Genomic DNA, 19,723 nt, shown 5'->3' with positions numbered 1-19,723 from the left:
AAGTCTTAACACACCCAAATTTCGTGTCCGGCTGTTATGTACGTACACTTCGAGCTCACAGCGTAAATTGCGTATTGCTAGTAAATATTGTGTAAGTGCCTTCTTGGGCCAAACAAAACTTGTATCCTTCCGCCAGTTATTTGCCAAATACGCATTCAGCCGAGGAATGTGTCGTCGTGTCCGCCACTTTGTGTCAGCGTTATGTACGTTCAGTCACGATTTCAGAAAAGCAGTATCATTGAATTTGACGAGCAATTGGCGATTTAGCCACCATTGTCAAGTCTAAGGTAAGATTTTTTCATGTTTATATATATTGGAGAAGATCTTCTTGCACTTTGAAATGATTTTTTTCGTCGGGTGAGTTACAAATTTTGTGTTTATCGAGCAGTGTAACTTGTTTTGACAGCCGTTGTTTTGACCTGCATGTGTGTTGTAGTGTTCTCTGTAACATAAAACAGTAGTGGGGTAATGTGTTCACAGATTACAGAATGGCAAGAAAGTTTGTGTGGCACTATGGAAGATGTAATGTACATAACTCAGTGTCTGCATTTGATTTTTGCCATATTTTCAGAGCTTTAACTCAAGATCTAGATTTGTCACTTGTTTTTATTTACTTTATGATACCCTCTCAAATATAAGTTACTTTTTTAACAAAAGTCCAATCTATGTAGAGATAAAAGTGGATACCGAGTTATGTACTTTACATTTAAGAAAGAGTGAACTTCGGAGGGTTGCTATGGGAAATGGAAGATGTCTCGAGCTCTGGTATGTTGGGTGTGTGTTTTGCAATGTTTGAAGTTTGTGTTAACATTACCAAGGTCTCTCCACCAGTTTGAAATTTTACCCAAAATGTAACACTTGATACCCTTGATCTGATCCATATGGAAATACAAGGGCTATGTGGTATTGGGGCCACTAGGCGGCAGTAATGATACAAAACATTGAGACATTAGCTTACATGACATTACCTTAACACTACAGTTTGGAATTGGTACGTTTTTGTTGTACGTTTAGAAGAAATAAGTTCGAGACAAACTGGTTAGCATGCTAGCTAGCGGCCGTCTCGGCTCCCCGCAATGTGGTGTAAACAAAGAACAGCAGGAGTGTAAATGTGACTACAGGGCTTTTTAGACGGGTTTTCCATGCTTTCACTACGGAAATATTCCGTTTATTAACATTGAATCCTACTCGGCGGAACTTCACTTATTACGGTTGGGTCTGGAATCAATTAACCGCCATAAATGAGGGACGATTGTACAAATACATGTCTATTTTTTCAATTAGGAAGTGAAGCGCATGAAAATAGCTGCAAATGTTTGCTTTGCCCGAATAAAATAACCGGCGTTCACGGCTGTCGGTGTCCAGAAGCAGTCGCGGAGAGGCCATCGGCAGTTTGCGCTCTCGTTGCTGAGATTGCTGATTTTTGCTCATTCGTCCAGGACGTTTCGACGCAAACTGACATACAAATCTAAGGAATCTGCTCCAGACGCCCCAAAATCTCAACAGCAAATGGAGACTAATTCTAGCTTTACATGCAGGAACCAATGTGGAGCGGATGGAATTTATTGTTACAGTACATCCCGCTGAGATGGAAGTCAGTGGCGTTTTATTCTCTAATATTATAACCTCATTTTACACTTTTGATTTTATTATTTTAAAGTTATTGCTAATTTCACAGTTTTTGCTGTTGTGCTGTTGTTTTTTTCCCTTGTTGAATTGTGTTCTTAATGTTAATTTGATTATCGTCACATAATGTTCCAAAAATGACGATATTTGTCGTCATAATATTATGACAATATCCTCCTAAAATGATGACTTTTTCTGGTTAATTTCAACTTTTTTTCTCTTAATATGTTGACTTTGCTCTCGTGAAATGACGGCTGTTTCTTCCATATCTGCTGCTGCTTTTTTTTTTTTCATATAATACCATTCCATTCCATTCCATTTTCCTCCACTTATCCGGGTCCGGGTCGCGGGGGCAGCAGTCTTAGTAGGGAAGCCCAGACTTCCCGGTCCCCGACCAACTCCTCCAGCTCCACCGGGAGGACACCAAGGTGTTCCCAAGCCAGCTGTGAGACATAATCCCTCCAGCGTGTCCTAGGTCTTCCCCGGGGCCTTCTCCCGGCTGTGCATGCCCGAAACACCTCACCAGGGAGGCGTCCGGGAGGCATCCGGACTAGATGCCCAAGCCACCTCAGCTGGCTCCTCTCAATGTAAAGGAGCAGCGGCTCTACTCTGAGCTCCTCCCGGATGACCGAGCTCCTCACCCTATCTCTTAGGGTGTGTCCCGCCACCCTACGAAGAAAACTCATTTCAGCCGCTTGTATCCGCAATCTCGTTCTTTTGGTCATGACCCAAAGCTCGTGACCATAGGTGAGGGTGGGAACATAGATCGAACGGTAAATTGAGAGTTTTGCCTTCCGGCTCAGCTCTCTCTTCACCACGACGGTCCGGTACAGCGACCGCATTACTGCAGATGCTGCGCCGATCCGCCTATCGACCTCACGCTCCAACCTTCCCTCACTCGTGAACAAGACCCCGAGATACTTGAACTCCTCCACCTGGGGCAGGACCTCATTCCCAACCGGAGGGAGCAATCCACCCTTTTCCGACTGAGAACCATGGCCTCGGATTTGGTGGTGCTGAGTCTCATCCCAGAAGCTTCACACTCAGATGCAAACCGTCCCAGTAAACGCTGCAGGTCACAGCCCGATGAGGCCATCAGGACCACATCGTCTGCAAATAGCAGAGATGAGATCCTAGTGCCCCCGAACTGGACTCCCTCGACGCCTTGGCTGCGCCTAGAAATTCTGTCCATGAAAATTATGAACAGAATCGGTGACAAAGGGCAGCCTTGGCGGAGGCCAACGTTCACCAGAAACAGGCTTGACTTACTACTGGCAATGCGAACCAGGCTCCTGCTCCGGTTGTACAAGGACCGAATGGCACGTAGTAGCGCGCCACCAATCCCATACTCCCGGAGCACCCCCCACAGGACACCGCGAGGGACACGGTCGAATGCCTTTTCCAGGTCCACAAAGCACATGTAATAATAACTTAATATTGTAAAATTATTGCTGATTTTTTAAACATTTTTTGCTCTTTTAACACACTAATTTATTTTATTTATTTGTTGTTTTGTTTGTTTGACATATTCCAACTTTAAATGAAGTTTTTTTTCTGTAATATTTCAACTGTGTGATACAAAAATGACATTATTTGTCCTCATAATATTACGACAATATCCTCCTGAAATGATGACTTTTTCCTCTTTAGTGACAGTTTTTTTCTGGTAATATTTTGACTTCATTTTATTTCTTCATTTTTTTCAGTTTTCTTGTTGAATTATATTTTTATAACCTGCCGTGGGCTAATTTAAAAAAAAAAAAAAAAAGCCATCGCTCGCAAATGGCCCTCGCCTGGGCTGGACTTTGGACACCCCTGCCTTACAGGTTTTGCTGTCTAGGGTGAAAACGCCTATTTTAATTAATTTATTTACTTTCAATTATCCACATATTTATAGAGTTTGTTTTTTTTTTGGTAAATGTTGTTGTTGTAATGTTTTGCCTTTATTCCCATAATATTATACTTTATTTACTTTACTTTATTTATACTTTTTTCCCAACCTAATTTTCCAAAAATGACAACTTTGTTTGTCATTTTGACTTTTTCCAGCGAGGGCCACATTCTGAAAAATGAAAGGATGCAAGGGCCACTTTGATATTCAGTAAACCAACACATGGAGCTATGCTAAGAAGCTACAGTATATGTAGCTCAACAAAAACTGCATTTCATCTTTGTAATGGAGGTGAAATGCTACCAGTTTATTCTTGTAAAATTGCCACTTTTGTTCTTAATTCAATTATGACTTTTTTCTTAATATTTTGAATTTATTCCTGTAAAATGACAGCTGTTTTTTCTGCATTTCTGCTGCTTTTTTAATTTCACAACTATTTAACTTCAGCTTCCTTCCTGTAAATTTTCTTCTTATCTTATTCTAACTTATCTTCCAAAAAAATGTTTGTTTCCCCCACCATTGTTAGAAAAATATTTTTAAAAATTCTCATTTTAGAAGTTTATTCTCAAAAAATTGCAACTTTTTTTTCTCTTTAGAAAAGTATTTTTTTCTCTTAATATTTTGGCTTTACTCAGGCCAAATTTCTGCTGCTTTCCATTTCTGCTGTTGATTTTTTATTTTATTGTCCAAATAGTTCAACTTTCTACTTGTATATGTCCTTCTCCTAATATTTTCACTTTAATCCCATGTTATAAATTTTCCCCCAACCTACGTTTCCAAAAATTCCAACTTTATTTATTGTTTTTGACTTAAAAACTTCTTGACATCTTCATACTATGACTTTTTTTTTGGACACCCCTGATTGCACTTTGGACACCCCTGATTTAGTGTCTCCAGGTAAGCTAACATGCACGCCTTTGGAAGGTGGGAGGGAGAAAACCGGGGAGAACACGCAACACAGAGATGTCCCATGGAAACTAACCATAAGCAGATTTGGTGGCTAATTCCTTCCAAATTCTTTCTCAGAACAGTGAGTCATGTTTGTTTGTTTTTTTCTGTGAAAGTGTCACAAAAACATGAAAGAGGATCACGGGGCACATTGAGTCATGGGGAGTTCTGTCCACCCAACTTCCTGGGGTCTCGTCTATAAAGCTTGCATACGCACAAAACGGTGGCGAAAAGCGGCCTTTGCCGTTGAAGAGTTAGCATCACCATAATCGTACCGAGTGAACCCTTCGCTATTTCAAAGTCATACCGGAAATGAGAAGAGTCACAAGTGTGACCCAAAGCTTGGGATGGGAGTAAATAGACTCATCTCGTTTGCATATGATAACGTCAGATCGCTGTCTCTCGTCTCTCAAGCAAACCCGGCCATCATCGTTGTCATCATTTACAACGGTAACCACGCTCCATTCACAGCGATGACCGAAACTGTGCTGTCACACAGTTTTATGTTTGCACTATCATGCTACGTGTTCAAGATTCAAGATTCAAGAGAGTTTTATTGTCATGTGCATAGTAAAACAGCAGTTATACCATGCAATGAAAATCTTATTCTGTTCATTCTCCCAAGAAAAGAAAGAAAACACAAGAAAGAATAAGAACATAAGAAACATAAACACATAAACATATATACCAATAAATTAAGCAACAACAACAGAAGAGACATTAATACAAGTAAATAATACAAATAAATAAATAAAGTGCTATGAGTGTGTGCGTGTGTTGCGTGCGGCGTGTGTGAGTGCTTCGTTGAGAAGCCTGATGGCCTGTGGGTAAAAGCTGTTTGCCAGCCTTGTGGTCCTGGACTTCAAACTCCTGTAGCGTCTGCCTGACGGTAGGAGTGTGAATAATGAGTGTTGTGCATGTGTGCTGTCCTTGATGAGGTTGTGTGTTCTGCGTAGGACTCTAGATTTATAAATGTCTTGCAGTGAGGGGAGGGCTGCCCCAACAATGTTCTGTGAGGTCTTGATCACCCGCTGGAGTGCCTTCCTATCACGTGTTGTACAGTTACCGTACCAAACAGTGATGGAGGCTGTAAGGACACTTTCGATAGTGCATCTGTAGAAGCAACTCAGGATTGTGGTGGACATGCCAAATTTCCTCAGTCTTCTCAGGAAGTACAGTCTCCTTTGGGACTTCTTCAGAATTTGTTGGGTGTTGTGAGACCAGGTGAGGTCCTCGCTGATGTGTGTGCCAAGGAACTTGAAGGTTTTCACCCTCTCCACCTCAGTCTCATCAATAAACAGGGGTCTATGCGGCTCCTTTTCCCTTGTTCTTGGGTCGATGATCATCTCTTTAGTCTTATCTGTATTGAGAAGGAGATTGTTATCACGACACCAAGCTATGAGGTCCACCACCTCTCTTCTGTATGATGTTTCAACACCACCAGTGATCAGTCCGATGACTGTAGTGTCATCTGCAAATTTAATGATGCTGGTGTTGTTCTGGCATGCTAACATTAGCACGTTAGCATTGCTGGGATGTAAGCATTGGCATAGTAGAATTTTTGGCCATTTTCATAGTGGGACACTTATATAAAGACTTAACACTATCATGTTATGTGTTAGCATGCTAAGATTAGCATGGTAGCATCATTCGCCATTTTCATAGGGAGACACTTATATAAAGACTTAGCATTATCATACTGTGTGTTAGCGCACTAACATTAACATAGTAGCATTTTTCGCCATTTTCGTAGTGAGACACTTTACAAAGACTTAGCATTATCATGCTAGGTGCTAGCATGCTAATATTAACATACTGTATGTAGTAGCATTTTTTTTCCATTTTCATAGCAAGACACATATATATGTATAGTACTTTATTAATCCCACAGCAGGGAAATTCACTTGTTACAGCAGCAAGCAAGATACACAAGTAAAGAATACATGATGACTACAACATGGTTCAGGTGGTGCAGGTGTTGTAGAGCCTGACAGCGGTCGGTATAAAGGACCTGCGGAACCTCTCCTTCTTACACCGTGGGTGTAACAGTCTGCTGCTGAAGGAGCTGCTAAGGGAACCCACAGTGTCATGTAGTGGGTGAGAGGTGTTGTCCATGATGGATGTCAGCTTAGTCAACATCCTTCTCTCCCCCACTTCCCCCACGGAGTCCAAAGGACCGTCCAGGACAGAGCTCGCTCTCCTGATCAGTCTATTGATCCTGCTCCTGTCCCTGTCCGTGCTGCCCCCTCTCCAGCAGCCCACAGCATAGAAGATGGCTGAGGCCACCACAAAGTCATAAAATGACCTGCACACACCAAAGGACCTCAGTCTCCTCAGCAGGTGGAGGCGACTCTGGCCCTTCTTGTAGAGGGCGTGGGTGTTGACAGACCAGTCCAGTTTGTTGTTAAGGTGAACACCCAGGAATTTGTAGCTGTCTACCAACTCTATGTCCGCTCCCTGTATGTTCACCGGTGTGAAGTGAGATGTTTTCCTCTGGAAGTTAATGATCATCTCCTTTGTCTTGCTGGTGTTGAGTTGCAGCTGGTTAAGCTCACTCCAGCTGACAAAGTCCCTGATGACTGTCCTGTATTCCAGATCATTCCCCTCTGGAACACAACCAACGATGGCTGCGTCGTCGGAGAACTTCTGGATGTGACACTGTGTGGAGTTGTGTTTGAAGTCCGAGGTGTAGAGGGTGAAGAGGAAAGGGGAGAGCACCATACCCTGAGGGGCACCTGTGCTGCAGAGTACCATGTCAGACACACAGTGACGGAGCCTCACATACTGTGGTCTGTTGGTGAGGTAGTCTATAACCCATGCAGTCAGGTGTTGGTCTACTCCCACACTCTCCATCTTCACTCTGAGTAGTGACGGCTGGATGGTGTTAAAGGCACTGGAGAAGTCAAAAAACATGACCCTCACAGCGCTCCCGCTGTCCTCCAGGTGTAGCAGTAATCTGTACAGCAGGTAGATCACTGCGTCGTCCACTCCTATCCCAGGCCGGTAAGCAAACTGCAGGGAGTCCAGCTGAGTGCTCACCGGGGGTCGCAGGTGCTGCAGGATAATCCTCTCCATGGTCTTCATCAGGTGAGAGGTCAAGGCAACAGGCCTGAAGTGGTTAGGCTCCTTAGGACGTTGGTGTCTTTGGTATCGGGACCACACAGGAGGTCTTCCACGGGGCCGGGACTTTCTCCAGGCTCAGGCTGAGATTGAACAAGTGCGTGAGAACTCCACAGAGCTGGTCAGCACAGTCCTTGATGATTCTTGGGCTGATGCCGTCCGGTCCCGGTGCCTTCATTGCCTTGATCTTCTTTAGTTAACTCCTCACCTGATCATCAGTTATGGAGAGGGGGGTAGAGGATGGCTGGGATGTGGATGTGGGGGTGAAGAGTGGTGAGTGGGTAGGGGAGGGAGGGGGGGCAGGACTCAAATCTGTTGAAAAACAGATTGAGTTCATCTGCCCACATCTTGTCCCCACTGGCTCGGTCTCTCCCCACTACTTTACCATGGCCTGTGATGGTCTGCAGGCCTCTCCAGACTTCCCTGGCATTATTCTGCTCCAGCCGGTTCTTCAGTTTCCTCCTGTAGCAGTCCTTCCCCTTCCTGATCTTATGCCGGAGTTCCCCCTGGACTCTGCGCAGCTCCTCCTTGTCCCCCGAGTTGAAGACCCTCTTCTTCTTGTTCAGCAGGGCCTTAAATCTCAGAGGTCATCCAGGGTTTGTTGTTGGGAAAACACCGCACCAACTTGGAGGGCACAGTGTTCTCCACACAGAAGTTGATATAGTCTGTGATGCAGTGAGTCATGCTGTCAACGTCACTGCCATGGGGACTACAGAGCGCTTCCCAGTCTGTTGTCTGGAAGCAGTCTCTGAGCCTAGCACTGCTCTCCTCAGACCACTGCTTCACAGGCCTCTTCACAGGGGGTTGTTTATTCACTACTGGACTGTAGTCTGTGACAAGATGGACGAGGTTGTGATCAGAACGACCCAGCGGAGGGAGGGGGGAAGAGGTGTATGCATCCTTGATGTTTGCATACAGGAGGTCCAACGTTTTATTGTCTCTAGTGTGGCATTTCACATACTGGGTGAAGGTGGTATAAACACTTACCTTGATTGTGCTAGGTGTTAGCATGCAAGCACTGCTAGCATGCTAACATTAGCCATTTAAATATGTAGGTAAAATAAAAGTCGGACTATTATTTATGGTGTAAATCCCATTATGGGGCGAACTATGGCTTGTCTAGTTTTGTTCTGTCTTTCAAATATACTTTTTCCAGCATTTCTACCTTCACTTCCATGAAAGTCTGCTTCCTCGCCCTCGTGGACTTTCAACCAGCCGTGATTCCAACGCAATCAAGGCTCTTTAAATTCATGACTTACTGTACTTTGCATAGACCTTCTATGGTAAAGTGGCGGCGTGGAAAGGGCGTGACTTGAGGCGGCGTTACGTATGCACGCTTCTACCCAAGGTGGAATCAATCAACCACAAATTGCATGAATGTGTGTACTTTTTATAGCTCTGAATATTTTTGTTTGGGTGCACATTTTGGCTTGAGGCCTCTGAACTTTTTTTAAGGTGAAGATTTTCCCAAATCTGGAGGCTTTCTAATCTTTCTTTTTCTTGCTTCGCCATTGTTGCTGTTGTGCCTTTTCCCATACGTGGCTTTCTTCCAGCTTGTGATTGGCCTCACAGTTAGGGTTGCTTTGGCATGCGCTCTCCAACCTGTTTGTGCATGTTGATGATGACACAAATGCAGCATGAATGTGGTTTCTATTGCAGACGTGCATATAACCTTAAAATGGCCCGTTTTTCAATGGAGTTTGGTGATTCTGCCATGTTTGCATCTTCTTACGGACTGGAGCAGCTTCAGTCATGATTAACCAACTGTCTCATGTTACAGTCAGAATTAATGAACTCTCATGTTACACATGTGGTGAAGTTTGTCATTTGAAATGCAAAATCCAATCAGTAGCCGCCACTTGACTTTTGTACGCATGCATACCTTTTTGTCCATGTGACGGACCTCCAGGTTAAATGTGCTTATTTGATGCATGCAGAAGTAGACGGTAACTTGCAGGGATTCATTTGAACTCTTGGAGTCCAACTTTTAATCGCAAACATGCAGCAAAACCTTAAAACTGACACTTTTTCAATGGAGTTTGGTGTGGCGGTGTCTTATCAGCTGTGATTGTGCTGCTTTTGCATCTTATTTAGCTGTGTTACTTCCGACACAAACGTACGTCAAACGTTTACGCCTGCACGGTCCGGCGTGTCTTCTCCACGTCTCGGCAATTAAACAGCAAAAGGTCGTGAGTCGTTCAATGAAGCGGGGCGGGAGGAGGCTGATCAGACCACAAGGGTGGGAGACTACCTACTGTTCCCAAGAGAACTCCGTTGAAGACGCTTTAGAGAGGTGGAATCTGAGAAGGCAGTTTGCAAAGCCTTAACGCCGGAGGCAGCTGCCGGGGTGGGGGGGCTGAAGTAAGTTGCTTTCAGTTAAGTTCCAAAACAGATGCGGGAGGGCTGACAGTAGGAGGAGAAGGGACGTTTTGTGGCGTCCTCAAGGAGGTTCTGGCGAACGGAGCCAATCCGGGAGGAAATGCAGAGCATGGCCGTGCGCTTTGGAGACGCTCCTGTTGTCTTCATCAGCAGACTCCCCGCTTTAGCTTCAGGGCGTCTGCGTCCTTCACTGCTGCCCAAAGTGTGGCCCGGGGGCCACTCGACGATACGGTTTTTAAAAAGTAAAAAAAAAAGAAAGAAAGAAAGAAAAACGGCAAAATTGAGGGGGGGGGGGGGGGGACGGCAAAAATGAAAAAAAAAAAAAGCAGCGTTTTATTTGTTTTGTGAGAATGAGATATCAGGAGAGTAAAGACATATTAAGATTTTATCTGCCTTTAGCACATTTTCAGATAGTTAAAAAAAAAAAGTTTAAAAAACAGCAAACATGGGGGGAAAAAAACAGCAAAATTGAGGAAAAAAACAGCAAAAATGGAAAAAGAGCATTGTTTTTTTTTTTAATGAGAGTTAGATAGTAGGAGAGTAAAGCCATAGTATGATTTTTTTTCTGCCCTTAGCACATTTTCAGATATAGTGAAAAAGATGTAAAAAAAAAAACAAAAACAAACAAACAGTCAAACAGTGACAGCAAAAATAGAAAAAAACAGCAAAATGGGGGGAAAAACAGCAAAAATGGGGGGAAAAAAGAGGTGTTTTTATTAGAATTTGATATCAGGAGAGTAAAGTCATAGTAACATTGTATCTCCCTTTATCACATTTTCAGATATAGTTAAAAAAATATATAAAAAACAAAAAATGGGAAAAACAGCAAAATTGGGGAAAAAAAGAGCAGTGTTTTTTATGAGATTTAGATATCAGGAGAGTAAAGTCATAGTAAGAGTTTATCTGCCTTTAGCACATTTTTTAGATATAGTTAAAACATGTGAAGAAAAAAAAACGACAGCAAAAATGGGGAAAAACAACAGCAAAATTTGGAAAAAGAGCAGTGTTTTTTTAATGAGAGTTAGACATTAGCAGACTAAAATCATAGTAAGATTTTTTTCTGCCCTAGTACATTTTCAGATATAGTTAAAAAATGTAAAGGGGAAACCCTCCCCCCCCCCAAAAAAAAAAAAAAAAAAAAACTAAAACAAAACAAGAACAGCAAAAATGGGGAAAAAACAACATCAAAAGCGGGAAGAAGAAGAGCGGTATTTTTTCCCGAGAATTAAGATAAAATACCAGGAGATTTAAGTCATAATAAGAGGAAAAAATAACATTAAGTTGAAATGTGACGTTGTCTAATACAGGGGTCCCCAACCAGTACCGGTCCATGGGTAGGGCCAAACCGGGCCGCGGGAAGCTTTCAGGCGCAATGATAGATAGATAGATAAATAAATAAAAATCCACTTGTAAATAACTCTTAAAATAATATACAGTTACAAATCCCATAGAGAAATCCCATTATGTTGTTGCAAGCGGCGACCCGTCCCACTTTGTATTTTTTCCTTTTTTTTCACCTCATATTTGCTCCCAAATGCTGATACTATGTGGGAATGCATTAAGGTAAGATTTTATGACTTATTGAGTGCTAATGTGCACATTTGTCTCAAGTTAATTCATGCTAGCACACTGCCTTTTACCACACACGTCAAACGGCGACGTACAGCAATAATAATCTCTCTGAAAAACAAACCAAGTCCAGGCTGGTACTGGTGGATGGTGGATCGGCATTCATTTTGTGCTTTTTATTTGATGTTGTTCATGTCTTAGTTTTACACACTCCAGCATGCCACCGCGACCCTAAAGAGGAGAAGCGGTATAGAAAATGGATGGATGGACTACTCTATATTATAAATAAGATCAATTAGATGGCTATAATGTACAAACTCCCCCCTGGTCAGCGGGAGATTTGTGGAAGTGTTGCTGTATTCTGACAGGAAATAATATCTTAATCATTGTGTGTATCTCCAGGCTGATCCGATCGGAGCTGGTCGGAGCTGCGCTGTTGCAGGAGCTGGCTTGAGTCGCACAGCAAAAGGTAAGCGACGGTTGTTCTTCTTCAAAGTTTTGCTATTTTGAAATGTTGTTGCTCATGTGTGGAGACGGCCCCGCCCCCTCGTCCCATGTGAGCGTCAGCTGGCCTTTCCCTTCCCCTGAGGGTACACGATACATGCAAAAACGACACACACGCCCTGCACTCCAGCCAACAAGGAACTTTACTTCAAGAAAGTCTTCGTCAGATACAAAGAAAAAAAAAGATAAATACCTTTCCAACAGTGTCACAATTTCACAAGAAAAAATGTGTACTTCCACGACAGAGCTTCTCGAGCTTCTCCGAGGAACATGTCAAGATTCAAGAGTTTTATTGTCATGCATAGTAAAACAGGCAGTTATACTATGCAATGAAATTCTTATTCTGTTCATTCTCCCAAGAATAGAAAGAAAACACAAGAAAGAATAAGAACATGACAAACATAAATACCAATAAATTAAGCAACAACAACAGAAGAGACATTAATACAGATAAATAATACAAATAAATAAAGTGCTCTGAGTGTGTGCGTGTGTTGCGTGCGGCATGTGTGAGTGCTTCGTTGAGAAGCCTGATGGCCTGTGGGTAAAAGACGTTTGCCAGCCTTGTGGTCCTGGACTTCAAACTCCTGTAGCGTCTGCCTGACGGTAGGAGTGTGAATAATGAGTGTTGTGGATGTGTGCTGTCCTTGATGAGGTTGTGTGTTCTGCGTAGGACTCTAGTTTTATAAATGTCTTGCAGTGAGGGGAGGGCCGCCCCAACAATGTTCTGTGAGGTCTTGATCACCCGCTGGAGTGCCTTCCTATCACGTGTTGTACAGTTACCGTACCAAACAGTGATGGAGGCGGTAAGGACACTTTCGATAGTGCATCTGTAGAAGCAACTCAGGATTTTGGTGGACATGCCAAATTTCCTCAGTCTTCTCAGGAAGTACAGTCTCCTTTGGGACTTCTTCATAATTTGTTGGGTGTTGTGAGACCAGGTGAGGTCCTCGCTGATGTGTGTGCCAAGGAACTTGAAGGTTTTCACCCTCTCCACCTCAGTCTCATCAATAAACAGGGGTCTATGCGGCTCCTTTTCCCTTGTTCTTGGGTCGATGATCATCTCTTTAGTCTTATCTGTATTGAGAAGGAGATTGTTATCACGACACCAAGCTATGAGGTCCATCACCTCTCTTCTGTATGATGTTTCAACACCACCAGTGATCAGGCCGATGACTGTAGTGTCATCCGCAAATGTAATGATGCTGGTGTTGTTCTGGGAGGCCACGCAATCGTAGATGAAGAGCGTGTAGAGGAGCGGACTCAGCACACACCCGTGTGGGGTCCCAGTGCTCACAATTCCTGAGCTGGATGTGCGATTGTGGACTGACTGGGGCCTGCCTGTTACAAAGTTAAACACCCAGTTACAGAGGGAGGGTGACAGGCCTAGTGTGAGGAGCTTATCTGTGAGTTTGTGGGGGCTGATTGTATTAAAAGCAGAGCTATAGTCTATAAGTAGCATTCTGACATATGTGTCCTGGCCCTGTAGGTGAGAAAGGGCTGTGTGGATGGCAGTGTTGACTGCATCATCCGTGGACCGGTTCTGGCGATATGCAAACTGTAGAGGGTCCACAGTTGCCGGGATGCTCTTTTTGATGTGGGTCATGACTATTCTTTCAAAGCACTTCATAACAATAGGAGTGAGTGCTATAGGGCGATAGTCATTCAAGCAGGTCACATTGCTCTTCTTGGGTACGGGCACTATGGTGGTGGAATTAAAGCAGGTCGGTACAGATGCTTGTGCAAGCGACAGGTTAAATATGTCAGCAAGCACATCAGCTAGCTCTGATGAGCAAACCCGAAGTGCACGTCCTGAGATGTTGTTTGGGCCTGCTGCTTTTCGTGGGTTTGTTTTGTTCAGCAGGCCCAGACAACATTTCAGGCTCAGAGATGTACTTTGGCCATCAAGACCGTGAAGCAACTTGTACACAAGCAGAGCTGTTTTCAAGTCTATTCTCTGAGCCACAGGAAGCCAGTGCAGAGATCTAAGCACCGGGCTAATATGCTCAATATGCTCTACGTCAGGGGTCACCAACGTTTTTCCTTGTGAGAGCTACTTTTACAAAATAAAAATGGCCGAGAGGTACTCATTTTTGTAACATTTATTTTCAGAGCTTATTTTAAACCCAAACAAAGCGAATATGCTTGTTTTACCAGAACATGAACAAAATGCTGGTGTCCACAACTCACATTTTGTATTTCAGAATGCATTTCTTTCTACTGTTCTTTCATTATTAACTGAAAACCTCAATGAAAAGCAGGCTCGCGGGCACCTCATGTGGTTGTGGGGGGCTACCTGGTGCCCGCGGGCACCACGTTGGTGACCCCTGCTCTACGTCTTATGTCTTATTATGTCTACTATATGGGGTAATAGGAGTGTAAAGGTGACCATAGGGATGTTATGTCATGTTTCAGTTTCATTTCAGTTTTGTCTGCGTTTAGCTGAAGAAAGTTGTATGGCATCCACACACTGAAATGTTTGATGCACAAAGTGACAAAGTCAATCTGCAGGACCATGTTCACCGGCCGTCAGTGACACATGGATCTGAGTGTGGTCTGCATAGTTGTGGTAGGACACATTGCAGCTGCCTAAAGGAAGCACGTACAAATTGAACAATAGGGGTCCCAGGATTGACCCCCGGGGAAAACCACAGGTCATAGCCATTTGCTCTGAGACGCAGTTATCAATTCTAACAAAGCGGCTGCGTAGGCTCTCAGTCGTACAGGAGTTGTCCATCGAGGGAAAGGCTTCTTGAGACGTCATCTGTACTTCTGTGAAGAAGGTGTCGGACGTTTCGCTCCTCATCCGAAGAGCTTCGTCAGCGAACTAATAAGTGATGGTAGCCTAGGCCTTAAATACAGTAAGAGTGGGCGGAATTGGTGTGCCAACACCGTCCTCCTATTGGTTCCTTACACTAAGCCTGGGCGGAGTTGTGGTCTAATCCTCTCCTGCCATTAGCACATCCGAACAAAGGGATGGGTAGCTCCCTGTAGTTGGGTATGAACGACTCTGATACTGGCTCAGTAGCATCTATTGTTCTGGCTCGACTCAGGCTCCACCTCATTTGCAAGACTAAGAGCTGTGGGTTTTGGTCTCAGTAACCTGCTGAACACAGGGTCCAAATTAAACCTCAAACCACCATACCGATTCAATGATGGGTTCTGTTGTTTGACAAAAATAGCTTCCTTTACTCCTCTTTCAAACCATCTGTTTTCTTTGGCCAAAATCTTTACCTCGCTGTCCTCAAAAGAGTGATTGGTTGCTTTAAGGTGTAGATGTACTGCTGATTGAGGACCACTAGAATTGTCCCTGCGATGTTGATAAAGTCTATTTTGGAGCATTTGCTTAGTTTCCCCAATGTAGTGCTCTTTGCATTCCTCATCTTTACAGTGGATGGAATAGACCACATTGCTCTGTTTTTGGTTTGGAGCCTTGTCTTTAGGATGCACAAATTTTTGTCTCAGGGTATTTACTGGTTTGAAATAGGTAGGAATTTTGTGTTGCCATAAGATCCTCTGGAGTTTTTCGGAGACCCCCGCTACATAAGGGACTACCACTCATCTCCTTTTTGCTTCTGTGGGCTTTTGGGTTTCTTTCCCTACTCTCTTCTTTTGACATTTGTTAAAAGCCCACCGCGGGTACCCACAGGTTGAGAGCGCTCTCTGGACATGTTGTGTCTCCTTTTTCCTTCCCTCAGCACTAGTTGGTATTTGTTCCGCTCTATGTCGGAGGGTCCTAATAACCCCTAGTTTATGTTGTAGTGGATGGTTAGATTCAAAAAGCAGGTATTGGTCAGTGCCTGTGGCCTTTCTAAAGACCTCTGTAAGTAGCTGTCTGTCCTCTCCTATAATTTACCTTGCAGTCTAAGAAGGCTAGTTGGTTTTCTTTAGCGTCCTCGCGAGTAAATTTGATATCTGTGTCCACCGCATTGATATGATCTGTGAAAGACTGAATTTCTTGTTTTTTGATTATGACCAAGGTGTCATCCACGTATCTAAACCAGTGCCTTGGTTTTGTCCCTGGGAAGGATGTGAGAGCCTGTTTCTCCATCTCTTCCATGTACAGATTCGCCACTATGGGTGAGACTGGTGAGCCCATCGCACAACCATGAATTTGTCTGTAGAATTTCCCTCTAAACTGAAAATATGTAGTGTTAAGGCAAATTTCCAATAATTGGCAGATGTGGTCAGCACTAAGTTTTGTTCTCCGATGCAGAGTTGAGTCCTCGAGCAGTCTCTTCCTCACCACCGAGACTGCTGCTGAGGTGGGGACAGATGTGAAAAGTGAAGTCACATCATAAGACACCAAAGTTTCCTCTGGCTCCAATCTGAGGTCTTTGATACTCTCCACAAACCCTTTTGTGTTCTCTATATGATGATCAGTGTTGCCTACCAATGGGGATAAGACTGTTTTTACATATTTAGCTACATTGTACGTGGTAGAGTCAATGCTACAGACAATGGGTCTGAGGGGAAACCCTTCCTTGTGAATTTTTGGAAGGCCATAGATACATGGTGTAGCCTCCCCAGGGTATAACCTATGATACATCTGTCTGTCAGTTAGTTCTTCCTTCTATGATGATAGTTTTTTTTTTTAAATGATGTGCATTACAGTAATTATCATTCTGTTCACTATCGTAGGTAATCATTTCATTACTACAATTACTGTATGTGTGACTGTTTCAATGCAGTATTATCATTGTGATCACTATCATAATTCATCATTTCATGACTGCTATTATGTGTGACTGTTTCAATGCAGTATTATCATTGTGATCACTATCTTAGTTCATCATTTCATTACTACTATTATGTGTGACTGTCTCAATGCATCATTGTCATTGTGGTTGTTGATATTATTTTGTCCTTATGTCCTTGTTCGTCTTTATAGTCGTCACAGACATTTATTTGCTGTATGTTTCTGTTGTTCTTGTCACGTCCTGGTTCACTGCTGTCGAAAGCTTGACCCCTGGTATGCAGAGAAGAGGCGGTGGAGTGCAAATAAAAGTATTTTAATTGCACAGGTGCAGGAACTCACAAAAGAATAGGAACAAAACCAAAAGCGACAGAGGGAGAAAAAGCTCTGTGGGAAAACAACACGATGGGAATGCCAACAAGTAAGTAAACTCCTGTAAGTGACGGCACCGGTAAGGAGACGTGGAACACTAGCAACATCAACAGTAACGACAAAATCAACAATGAACCAGCGCCGCACATTCGACCGCGCTGGCCTTTTATCCGCCACAAATGTGGCAGGTGCGCGGCCACCAGGCGAGAAGCGGCTGCCTCTTCCTCCCGGAGAATGCACAGCCTGCCAAAATAGGAGCGCAGGACAGGGGATGCTCGCTCCCGTCCTGCAGAACGTCACAGTTCTGTTCTTGTTGTCACAATTGTTGTTGCTACTGTTGTCCTTGTGTCTTGTCTCTTTTTTTTTTTTGTCCTCCTCTTATCCTCCCGTTTTCTTTTCTCTTCTTCTCTGTCCCCTCCTGCTCCTGCTCCAAATTTGCTTAGTAACAAGCATCTAAGTCAGATAAATTCTGTATAACAGGGGAAGTGTATATCACACTTCTCCCTGGCAGAGTAAATCTGTTGAGCACTTAGATCAGGCATTTAGATCTGCAATTCTATCTGCTTTAAAGGCTGGACAGGACAGGGGTAAAAAAATAAAAATAAAAAAAGGCCCAATTTTACAAGGAAAGAAGAAAAGCTATTTTACAAGAAAAAAGCAATTTTGCAAGAAAACCGTGTCATTTTACAACAATAAAGTTGAGAAAAAAGAATTTTATTATTTAAAAAAAACTGAGAAGAAAAAATCCTAATTTTACAAGAATAATAGAATAGAATAAAACCAGAATATGACAAGAACAAAGTCCCAATTCTACAAGAAAAGACGCATTTTAGCAAGAAAACTGTTAATTTGACAGGAATAAATATTTCAACGCAAAAGTCCTAACTTTTCCAAGGAAAAAAAACCCATCAAGAATAATATCATAGATTAAAATCATCATAACATTACAAGAAAAACTTCTAATTTGAGGGGTGAAAAGTCCCAATTGTACAAGAAAAAAAGCAATGCAACAACAATTTTTCAAGACTAAAAGAGAATAAAGTCATTAGATTACAAGGGGGAAAAAAAATCATTTTTTGAAAAAAATGTTGCAGTTCCATTATGAGTAAAAGGTCAGAATTTTCACAGGAGAAAAAAAGCAATTTTACCATAAAAATGCAAGAATAAAGTGCTAATATTCCAAGTCTAAACATTACAGGGAAAAAGAATAAAGAGACATGGACGTGGACACGGTGTGTAAAAAAGCAGCTGGGGATGAATGAATGAATCAGTGAATTAATGACATCTGAGGAATCATGTGATCCCTCAGCTGACGGAGGCGTGACCGAGGACTAGTATTTGTGTCCCGAAGGTTGCCGTCAAAGCGCCTGCATGGTTAAAGAGGCGTCATATGACCGCGGCGTGCTCGCTGGGCTGATGGCCGACGGCTTTCAAGGCCACAAAAGGAAGACGTGGGGGAATAAAGTCCCATTTTTTTTTCTACTTGGACTCGGACAGCACTCACACACACTTCACACACACATTCTACAGTCCCGTCCAAAATTCTACTACCTGGGACACTTCCAAGGCAGCTGCTGTCATCTTGGGGACTTTACTGTATACCATTGTGAATAAAAGCTCAGAAGGTTGCCTACAGCCACAGCTCTTTATGCCGCGGCTCACCCGCCGACTATACACACACGCTCGCTATTCAGCGTTCACGGCCCTGTGCTTTTGCTGATTTCTGGTGAATTTTTTACCTTTTTCAATACCGATATTGATACCAGGTACATTTTTCAGCCTTGTTTGCAATATGACAACAATGATTTTTTTGGCATTCTTTTTTTTTTTCCAGTGCTGTTATACTGATACCACTTGACTTTTTTTCGCTTTTCTTTACTGTTGCTACTGATACCAATGACTTGTATGGTTTTTTGTCAATGCTGATATCGATACCAATGACTTTTATGGCTTTTCGTTAGTGTTGATACCGATGCCAATTACTTGTATGGCTTTTCTACAGTGCTGATACTGATACCAATAACTTTTATGGCTTGTTTTCAATGCTGATACCGATACCGAAGACTTGTTTGACTTTTCTATAGTGCTGATATCGATACCAATGACTTTTATGGATTTTTTTCTATGCTGATACCGATACCAATGAGCTTTTGTGGGTGTTTTTTTTTCCAATGCTGATACTGATACCAGTGACCTCCTATGGCTTTTCTTCATTGTTGATACGATACCAATTATACAATGGTACCGTGGCATACAAGTGTCCCAACTAACAAGTGTTTTTTGTTGTTGTTGTTGTTGTTGTTGTTGTTTGTTTTTTTTATAGATATGAGCCGTCTCTCGGCACATTTTTGCTCTGAACAGCTAGCTACAATTGGGGCAAGGAGCTACTAGTTAGCTGAGGGCAGCTATTTCGAGGCTCGTGTCAAATCGCACTAGCTCTCACTCGCGTTAGCATCGCGCTAGCTGGTCACCGGGAAAGATTTCGGACGGACGCGTAACACATACAGTACGTCCATTATAGTGATCTGATTGGCCTGTGCCTGTGGGTTTTTTCACCAACAAATATGAATATGAGGTGAAAGAAAGACCATTAAAGTACAGTCAAGTAGTCTTATGGG

At 43.0% G+C, this 19,723-nt stretch overlaps 1 protein-coding gene across 7 annotated transcripts in view; it reads left to right on the top strand.

The window, feature by feature from the left end:
* raph1a (Ras association (RalGDS/AF-6) and pleckstrin homology domains 1a) overlaps positions 1 to 19,723 on the top strand; it is an 82,722-nt gene that overhangs the window by 23,122 nt on the left and 39,877 nt on the right. For 6 of the 7 annotated variants that reach the window (XM_054787090.1, XM_054787085.1, XM_054787091.1 and 3 more), the window contains one exon: positions 11,936 to 12,002. The gene's annotated coding sequence lies outside the window, so the exon portion shown is untranslated. Of the gene's footprint in view, positions 1 to 11,935; positions 12,003 to 17,061; positions 17,155 to 19,723 lie in introns of all 7 variants that reach the window. The other variant, XM_054787088.1, reaches the window with a different exon arrangement.

This window comes from Dunckerocampus dactyliophorus, chromosome 9, assembly GCF_027744805.1.
Source record: "Dunckerocampus dactyliophorus isolate RoL2022-P2 chromosome 9, RoL_Ddac_1.1, whole genome shotgun sequence".
Taxonomy (NCBI): Eukaryota; Metazoa; Chordata; class Actinopteri; order Syngnathiformes; family Syngnathidae; genus Dunckerocampus; species Dunckerocampus dactyliophorus.
Note: the sequence above shows the minus strand (reverse complement) of the source record. Positions and strands in the feature narration are given on the sequence as shown.